Here is an 8,248-nt window from a genome sequence, read left to right on the forward strand (position 1 = left end):
TAGCAGGGTATGAGAGTAGATTGAGAGGAAGAAGGAGTATCTTACGAGAAAGATGTACATCTCCTCACATAATCACTCATATTACCATAGCTTAGCTTGGTAGAGGAGATGAGCATGCATTGAAGCTTGGATCTTGGTTGGATTTGCATCCACATGCCAAGAGTTTGTTGATGTAGGCTTCTATCTCACAAGCTTGGAGTAGGTGATGAGCTCTCCATTAAATCTTGGGAAGAGATAGTCTTCTCTTTCTTCACACATGATATTGTGTGAGTATGTGTGTGATAATGCCTTGCAAAAATCAGGCCCCCCTCTCTCTCTTGGGCGAGCCCTCTTGCTATTTACTCTTGCAGGCTCCCCATTGGACCTCCCCAAGTCAACAAGCCAATGGCTATTAAGCAGCATAAGTGATAGCCTTTTGACATGTGTCCCCCTTTCCCCTTTTGTGAGAGCTTAATCAATTAAACTTAATTGATTTATATGAATTAAATCCCCATTGGACCTTTCCCCATTCTGACCAATAGGAATTAAGTAGCCCATTGGGCTGCTCAATTCCTATTGGACCCTTCACGGGTTGTCCAATAATCATCCAGGAAACTTAATTTTCATTGGTTCTTTTTATTGAGTGTTTTTAAATTAATTAAACTAGATTTACTCTAGCCTAATTCTCATTGGTCCACCTCTAAGGCCATCCAATAGGAATTGGGTACACCTTGTGGGCATCTGTGTCCCTCATTCCCTTTGTGTAAAGGGAGCTTGTGTGTGTGTGTGTGTGTCTGGCTTTCTCTCTCATCCCCAAGAAGAAAGGCTCGCCCCCTCCCATGTAGGGATATGCAAAGACTTTTTTTTACACACACAAAGCATCCAATTCCCCTAGGGTTGACCTTTGGACATAACCTTTGAATTTTGGAACATTAGCATTTTGGAAGTCTTAATGGGCTGAACCTTAGGGTCTTTTTAGCCCATTGTTGCACATGGCTCTTTTGCAGATAGCCCCCCTTTTGGATCCCTATTTTCCCTCCTTTGCATCCCTACTGTGGCCGGTCTGCTAGCTTAACCAATATTCTAGCTTTTCTCCCCTGGCACTTCCCCACATTAAATGATCAGTTTAATATGAGAAAATCATTTAGGATAATGAGATATTGATTATTATGACATTGGATATCTCACTTTGGCCATCCGTTTGTGGGTGATAGGCCGAAGAGAAATTCAATCTTGTTCCTAGATTTTCAAAGAGACCTTTCCAGAAATTACTGGTCATTTTAGGATCTCTATCTGACACGATGGATGTGGGTAATCCATGGTGCTTGAAAATATGAGATATGAAGAGAGTTGCCATTTGATGTGCCTTAATAGTCTTTTTGATAGGAATAAAATGTGCTTGCTTGCTAAACCTGCCAACTATTGTCCATGTATTCCCATGGATAGACTTGGGTAATCCAAAGATGAAATTCATGGATATACTCTCCCATGGTGAATTTGGAATAGGCAATGGCTGGAGTAATCCAGGTTGCTTCCCTCTATCATACTTGGTCTTTTGGAATACTACACATTTTGAAACATACTCTTGTATGTCCACTTTCATGGTAGGCCAATAGAAGTACGTCTAGAGCTACTCCTCGGAGAGTAGGTTGAATACCTCTATGCCCTGCATATGGAGGAGCATGGGATTCATACATAACTTTCTCACGAAGGGAATGGGTAACACATAGCCAAAATTGCTCCAAGGCAATCACCACAAGCAAAACTGCTCCAAGGCAATCACCACAAGCATCACATTGGACTTCAAATTTCTTTGAGAGATCCGGAAGCACGAGGACTGGTTGGGAAGTAAGCTTCTCTTTGAGCTTTTCAAAAGAATTTTGCTCCTTAGCAGTCCACACAAACTTAACATTCTTCTTAGTTAAGTCGTGTAATGGTCCTGCTACTTGAGATAATTTTTCTATGAAGCGTCTATAGTATGCGCACATACCAACAAATCTTCTTAGCTCATGTAGATTTCTTGGGTTAGGCCATGCTTTTATTACCTCTAACTTTGATGGATCCATTTGGATACCATCGTTAGAGATAATATGACCTAAGTATTGAATCTCTTGAAGGAAGAATTCGCTTTTCTTTTGGTTGAGAAAAAGCTTGTTCTCCCTCCATGTTTGAAAAATCACTTGGAGACATTGCTTATGTTCCTCCAAAGACTTGGAGTAGATGATGATATCATCGAATAACACTCCAGTGAGTTTGCGGTATGGTCTAAAAATTTTCTCCATCAAACGATTGAACGTAGCTGGTGAATTAGTCAAGCCAAAAGGCATGACTAGATATTCATAAAGAACAAACATTGTGCGAAATGCGGTCTTTAAGATATCTTCATCCACTATCCTTATTTGATGATAGCCACTCTTAAGGTCAATCCTATTGAAGTAGGTAGATCCTTGCAGCTTATCAAATAGATCTTCTACCCGAGGTACGGGAAATCTGTTTTTGATAGTGATATGGTTTAGTACTCGATAGTCCACACACATACGATATGTACACATAAGGACTGGAGAACAAAAGGGAGAGGAACTAGGCCTCACCATCCCTTTGTCTACCAGCTCTTGTACTTGCCTCATGATCTCCTCTTGTTGAGCTTGTGAGACTCGATAAGGAGGCTTGTTAGGTGGTGAGCTTCTAAGAAGGATCTCAATGCGATGGTCATCATCCCTTCGTTTTGGAGGTATGTCCATAGGGATATCATCGATGAACACATCTTGGAATCCTTTTAGAAAATTAGACAAGTCTAACTCTTCTTGATTCCTACCATTTACATTTGATGAAACATTAGTACCTTTGAAAAAAATCATGTACGTAGAAACTGAGCTCTTCATTGACCTATCAAAAGCAAGAGGATTTACAAGTGGAATAGTGCGACCACGCTCACTAGCATCTACATACATGTTCTTTCCCCTGTAGGTGAAGTAGATTCTCCTTTCAGGGAACTTCATGTTGGAAGCCATGCGATCAAACCATGGTGCCCCTAGAATAACATCCTCATGTTGAAGAGGAGAGATGAAGAAGTCTTCCTTGTCGACATAGCTTTGGACATGAAGCCTCAACTTCCCAATCAAGGGAGTAATGGAGGCTTGTTGTCCCTTGAAAGCTGCATCAGCCACTACTATATCTCCCATCTCGAAAGATTGAATGCCCAACTTGGTGGCCAACTCCATTGATATGAAGTTAAGAGTAGAGCCAAGGTCAAACAAGATGAAGGCATCATGCTCTCTTACCTTCCCCCAAGCATAGGAAAGTGATGATCCTTTGCAATGAGCATCCTCTTTTGGAGCTTCGATGGTGGAAGCCCTAGGAGTCTCATTGCGAGGATTCTTCTTGGGGCAAGAACGATATCCATGTCCTTGCTCCCCACACTTGAAACACTTATGGTCCTTGCAAAAAGCTTCAAGCTCTTCAGAAGAGAGTTTGTTTTTACCTTTGTAAAATCCCTTCTCCTTGGACCGATTGTTGTTGTTGTTGGAATTGACTTGGGAAGTATTTTGAACATTGGTTTTTCCCTTTGCATAATTTTTGTCTTTGTTTTCCATGGGCTTGACATTACGTCTAGCCCCTTGATGGAAATTGATGTGTGAAGTAAGCATGGTGTGATGGATTACTTGGCTTATAGTACCAGGCCGTTGAGAGTTGATGTATTCGGCCATCTCTTCAGGTATTCCCGCACATAATTGTTGCCTTTGCTCGGAAAAGTCTATCTTTTGAAGGACAGTAGCCTTGAGATGTAAATCCCAAAACTTGTCTACATATTTGTGGATAGACTCATGGAAGAGGAGCTTCAAGTTGCGCCATTCGGTAAGCACTTTGTCCTTTGCATCGCTTGCAAGGAATTTCTTCATGATGGAAACTCGTAGAGTTTTCCATGTCTTTGGGGCTTCACCATTTCCACGAACGCTAGCCCACCATTGACGAGCTGATTTTTGGAAGTGCATAGCTACATGGCGTAGCTTAGAGGACTCTGTGAAGCCCTCATCTCCAAAGGATGCATCAAATTGTTGGATGAAGGCCAACACTTTGTCGATAGCACCAAAGGTGCCATCATAGGTGAGAAAAGAGATACTCTTTCCTCCCTCCTTGAAATTCTTTAGCTTTTGTGACCTTCGCCATGCAGGAAATGATTTGCGATGTCCTCCCCTCTTGTATTCGCTAGGAGAATAACCATAACTTTCGTCAGAAGAGGAGGAAGGTGAAGAAGAAGGAGAAGGGGGTGACCTCTTCCTAGCCCTTTTCTTCCTTTGTTTCCTCTCTTGCCTTTCAGAGTGATGAGGAGAAGGACTATGTGTTGATCTTTTCCTCTTGGGAGGAGTGGGCAATCGTCTAGACCGCCGTCTTCGTGGAGCCACATCTGGAACTTAAACTTTCATTGCTTTCTTGCTCTTTGGATTCCTCCTCTCGAATGGGAGAGAGTCTTATTTTGGGGGTCTCTTCAAGAGGCCTCCTAAGCTCTCTCTCCTCTTGGAGAGGAAGGGAAATTCCATAAGCACGAAGTTGTTGAGTAACTTCGGCTTGCAAAGCAGGGTTGCCCATAGCTTGCTGCAACCTAGTGGCGAGATAATTCACAAACATGGGAGCATCATCATTAGCACCTTCATGTGCAAAATCAAAGCTATCAATGTTCATTCTACTCTCTTGATTATTGTCATCCATGTTAACAAAATTTATGTATGTACTTAGTGTATGCTTTGGCAATTCAAAACCTTAGTTGCCACTCCTCTTAGCCTTTGAAAATTGGCTCTTAAGTATCTACACCCACGGCTCGAAGTGGTTAATTATAGATAGCAGAGGAGTAGGTCTAACATAGCAGAGTTGCCAAGGGCTAGCTCCTTTCAGACTTCTTATGGCTCAATAATGGTAAAGCCGTAGGCAAGTCTAAAAAGACTTCATTATTAAGTCCAAAGCTCCTGAGGTGTGCACCATCCCCCACATAGTGGGCTCAACAAAACCGATAATAGATCCTAGTTCCACTTACCCTAATATAATTAACAACATCAACCATTTATAGGCTACTTAAGGACCTCTCTTCTTAAGCAATACAAGAGAAACCAAATGCTCTGATACCAATGTAATGGAATTGGACTATTTAATTTGAGAGTAGCGGAAATTAATGAGAGTACTTTTGAGAAATGACTTTGTGAGCATAGCGGGTGAACATAATTGAAGATAGCAACATAATCATAGCAATTAGTTAACTTGGCATGAACAATACTTTTGCAAGAGAGAGAATTTAGAGAATATGACAACAGTTAAGGACCAAATTTATGTGGAGCCGGTCCCCCCTCCAATAGGAATTTGTATTATGATTTCTCCCATTAAGAGAGACTTGTTACAATACAATCTTTGTGTTCCTTGTGACCTAGGTGATGAAATGAAGATGGAAAGCTTCATGCATCACAAACATAACATAAACTTATAGAAAGCTTTAACTATCCCAAGCCTCAGTCCCAAGACCTCAAACACCTTCGAAGGTGGAGAGAGCTAGCAGGGAATGAGGGTAGGGAAGAGGAAGAAGAAACATTTCGTAGGAGAAAGAATTAGTTCCTCACTTATGATAACTCTTGTTGCTGGCATACATAATAGCATAGTAATGAAGAAGAAGTACATGGCAAGCTTAAGCATTGAAGCATGGCTCTTGGTTGGATTTGCACTCCATATCCTAGAGTATTGGTGTAGGCTCTCAACCTCTACTTTCTTGGAGAAGGAGAGGGAGCTCTTGCACTTTGCATAGCACACCATGAGAGTGTTTGTGAGTGTGTGTGAGTGAGTATACCCCCTAAGCAACCCCCTATCTTTCTTGGGTCGCGACCCCCCCTTGTAACTCATGCTTGAAGCTCATTGGACCCCTCCAGGCCTAGCCAATCACAAGCAGGAGGCATTACAAGCAGCAAGGGTAGCCTCGAGACAAGTGTCCCCCTTTCCCCTTTGAGAGAGAGGGCTAGATAAATTCTAAATCAATTAATTAAATCTCCTAATTTATTATTGGACCCCTTGGGTGGCCAACCAATAGGCTTCAAGCACACCATGAGGGCAACATGAGGAGGAACATGACAAGTGTCCCTTTGCTTTCTTTGTACTGTGCATGCTTTGTGTGAGTGTGTGGGGGTTCTCTCTCATCCCCCCTCATGTAGGGCTCGCCCCCTCCTTGTAGGGATCGAATCTTTGACTTTTTTACACCTCAACCCCTCATGCATAGGCCCAATTCCCACCACAAGCTTGGCTCATAAGCACTTTAAGCTTGGGGTGGGTTCTCACCTCAAGTGCAACCCTAGCATCTCAAGCATGTCAAGCACCTCAAGCATCTCAAGCATCTAAACACCTCAATCATCAAGCACCGCAAGAACCTTAGTCATCAAGCATGACAAGCACCTCGAGTTGGGTCAGGTTCCCGCGCCTCAAGCTCACCTAAGGTCAAAGGCCTTTTACACACATTATTGGAGGTCTTCAATGAAGCTAACCCTAAGGTCTTATGCTCCATTTGTTAGCCTTGCTCTTTGATAGACCATCTCTCATTTGGGCCCCTTTTCCATTGGCCCCGTGTTGAGATAGATCTATAAGCACATGTCTATATCTTAACACTTGTTCCCGTTTATTCTCCCACATTAAGTGATCAATTTAATATGAGAAATCATTTGGGTTGTTTAGATATTAGATATTATATTTTATGACAAAGGAGGCGCTATTGAGCATTACGATCACGGCTCTTCAGTCGTCTTTCTATCGATGGCCATGCGTCTGCCTTTCTAGCACCACGTCCCAACAGTTGGTCAAGTTTGTTGCCTATCCCACAAAGCCTATGCTTGCCAAGTGATGTGGACAAAGAGAAGGCGCCCATCTACTTGTGTCACCACTCTAGGTAGATGGGTAGTGTCGTTCGATGCGGACGACCACTCAAGGGGTTCTTAGCTTCCACTACAGGCACACTTGATGTGCAACTTGCGGGCCGGTGCCCACCGACATGTTGCCCAAGCTCTTTGTGAAGATGTTCAGTATATTCAGGGCACAATGTATGATTCGATGACCTCTTACAAGCTGGCCATGCAATGGTGGTGTTGCTTGCGGCTTCCCGCCCCGCCCCCCACCCCCCCTCTCTCTCGCTCTCTCTTTTTGAGCTCAATAGCCGCCAATGCTCTGTCGTGTTGTCTCCATTTATAGAAGGTTTGCTGCCTTCAGTCCTTGACTGCCTTGTCTTTTGTGTATACCCACCATCACCTACTCTACAGTAGCCTTGCCCTTGCGCTCCCCTCTGACATTGCCATGTAGCTTGGGTGCCTCGCTATGACAATCCGTATCACTACACACCCTCTGTGTGGTGTGGGTAGCACCCCACAATGCCACCCCTTTCTGCGCAACACCCCTCATGCATGTGCAGGGCTGAGAGTAAATTTAGGGAACAACGTATGATTCGACGACCTCTTGCAAGCCGGCCATGCACTGGTGGTGTGACTTGCGGCTTTCCGCACCGCCCCCCAGCCCCCCTCTCTCTCACTCTCTCTTTTTGAGCTCAATGTTGCCATAGCCGCCAATGCTCTGTCGTGTTGTCTCCATTTATAGCAAGTTTGCTGCCTTCAATCCTTGACTACCTTGTCTTTTGTGTATACCCACCATCACCTACTCTACAGCAGCCTCGCCCTTGTGCTTCCCTCTGACATTGCCATGTAGCTTGGGTGCCTCGCTATGACAACCCGTATCACTACACACCCTCTGTGTGGTGTGGGTAGCACACCACAATGCCAACCCGTTCTGCGCAACACCCTTCATGCACGTGAAAGGCCGAGACCCACAATCCACCACTTTTTCATGTAGCTTGGTTGCCACGCTCTGACAACTCGTAGCATTGCACACCATTTTCCATGCAAGCCTTTGCGTACTAATGAGAGTAGGAAAAATCATCATGTATGTGTGAGTGATGATGTGGTTTTCTACGTAGGGTAGAGCAGCGAGCCTTACAACATCAGCACTAAAAACATCATCAAGAGCTCTGCTTACTTAAGAAATTTGTTGAGAAAGAAGAGAGGCGTGCCCGGCCTCGTGGTAACAACGGATTGCAAAGAGAGCATATTGTTGCTATTGATGATGAGATATGGCGCTTCGGAGACCCTGCCACCTCTCTCCTACAGCAAAGCCTTTCATTCAAGGAGGCACTATTGAGCATTACGATCACGGATCTTCAGTCGTCTTTATATCGATGGCCATGCGTTTGCCTTTCCAGCAC

This window comes from Adiantum capillus-veneris, chromosome 25 (genome assembly GCF_014529385.1).
Source record: "Adiantum capillus-veneris isolate H3 chromosome 25, ASM1452938v2, whole genome shotgun sequence".
NCBI lineage: Eukaryota > Viridiplantae > Streptophyta > Polypodiopsida > Polypodiales > Pteridaceae > Adiantum > Adiantum capillus-veneris.